Below are 1,956 nucleotides of genomic sequence, written 5' to 3'. Positions count from 1 at the left end.
TTGTTCAAGAGAGCCTGGCACAGGCCTGGAGGAGTCTTCAGGAATTTCCTGGGGGTACCGTCTTGCCGGAGAGGAGCCTGGGAAGCAAGGTCAACGCTAACGATGGGCCTAGAAGGAGTACCAGCATGGAAGTTGCCGCCAGAACAGACACCACGTGAGGGGCGTCTCGAGGGGCGTTTCTAATGTAAATGTGATTTTGTATTAGGGACAGCACCCCGGGGTGGAGGCAAGGCAGATGATCTGAGGAACTTAAGAGAGCGGATGGGTAGGCAGATAGGGAACTGCGAGACTTCGACTTTGAAACCAAGACTAAGGGAAGTGTGTGATCTTCTTTGGAAGTCACCACTGTTGACACCTTTTTAGGTTAAGATCTTGCTAAGTAGGGATGTCACTTAGTCTAGATTAGGGACAGTCTAATCTGATTTTCTTCTTTTCTGTAAATGACTCATAAGCTACAGCTTGTGTTCATCCTCGTAACTTTACTAATTCTAGAATTGGTTTTGGTGATATTCTTTTGCCGACTGAAAGCATTCAGAAAATTTATGTTTGTATTGATACCAGTATATCTCTTGAATCTTATTTTGAGATGTTTGTATCACCAGTTAAGTTTGGCTTTGTAATAAACTTTTAAAACTTTTAAGCTTCAGTGGTTCTTTAGAGTGGAGTAAGTCTTTAACTGATTAACCTAGTAGTGGATTTGCCTTTTACTCAATGACAGGTACCAACGGTTCAGTCGACCTGAGTTGGAATCTAGATCTATAACTATAGACTAGAAATTCCGCGTTAACATGGGTATCAGGGAATGGCTTGTTGACTCTCTCGATGAAGAACAATTGGAAATCCCAATCCTTCTCACTCTCTCTGTAGTGTATGACACAGAGCACCATACCACAGTCCTGGAGAGGCTGGAACAGTGAGTAAGATAACTTCCCTGCCTATCATTGAGGGGATCAACCATCTCTCCTCAGTGATGGGTCAGTGACACCATTGGTACCGCACACGTTATTGCTCTAATCCTTGGTTCCAAGGGACCCCCGAAGGTCAATGAATCCACGTCAATGCACACTTTGAAGCGACACAGGCCATGGCTAAGCGGGCGGGTGGCTGAAAGAGGCAACTGGTCCAGCCACATTTCAGAACCTTGTTCTGTGGTCACGCCTCAGACGGAGGTTCACTCATGTCTGGAGCTCTGAAATAATAAACCCAGGTAAACCTGCAGCTTAAGATCAGAGTGCAGTGTGTAACGTAGGTATGTGAGGTACTGAGTTTTTCCTGTGAGATCTCATAGGCAATGGGCCGGCTAGTCCCAAACAGGTGTCTTTTTGGCTCCACATCCGGGATTTACTTCAGTTTAATAATTACTCAGAAATGACGAAACTGGATGCTGCTGGGGTTTTGATATCGACAAATACCGGTACACCACCGTGACGAGGTGGCCGAGTGGTTAAGGCGATGGACTGCTAATCCATTGTGCTCTGCACGCGTGGGTTCGAATCCCACCCTCGTTGGTGTCTTTTGTTGTAGGTGTTTATTAAAATCTCATACACTTGCTGTACATTCCAATGAGAAGGAAAATGTAAGGTTTTCAAAACTCGACAGAATGCACAGGCCTGGCCACCTTGCAGATTACAGCAGAAAATGTTCCCTTTTTATCTGCTCTCATACAAGGGTCACTGTCACTTGTCACCTTTACAACCCTCCTGTTAAATTTTAATACACGACACATTCTAAAGTGGTGGAGTGCTTGCTTACAGGGTGCCAGTGAATGAATGAAATAATTAACCCTGGAGTTGTTACCACAACAGTGTCAAGCTGAAAGTAAACTCCTCTCTCTCCAGAAGGAGGGAAAATATCCGCTCGAGGAATTCGCCTCACCTCTTGTTTTATGGCTCAGTGGGGCCAAGTGTCAGGTGTTAGTAAAACCTATAGAAATCGCTGACTAAGGACAACATTTGC

The 1,956-nt window shown here is 45.1% G+C and overlaps 1 non-coding gene across 1 annotated transcript; it reads left to right on the top strand.

Annotated features, from left to right (window-relative positions):
- The first annotated feature begins 1,426 nt into the window (after positions 1-1,426).
- TRNAS-GCU (transfer RNA serine (anticodon GCU)) lies at positions 1,427-1,508 on the top strand. The gene has a single exon. It is a non-coding gene; the product is annotated as a tRNA-Ser (tRNA).
- Positions 1,509-1,956: the final 448 nt, after the last annotated feature.

Source organism: Lissotriton helveticus, chromosome 12 (genome assembly GCF_964261635.1).
Source record: "Lissotriton helveticus chromosome 12, aLisHel1.1, whole genome shotgun sequence".
Lineage (NCBI taxonomy): Eukaryota > Metazoa > Chordata > Amphibia > Caudata > Salamandridae > Lissotriton > Lissotriton helveticus.
The sequence above is the reverse complement of the archived record's forward strand: the minus strand, read 5'-3'. Positions and strand labels throughout refer to the sequence as shown.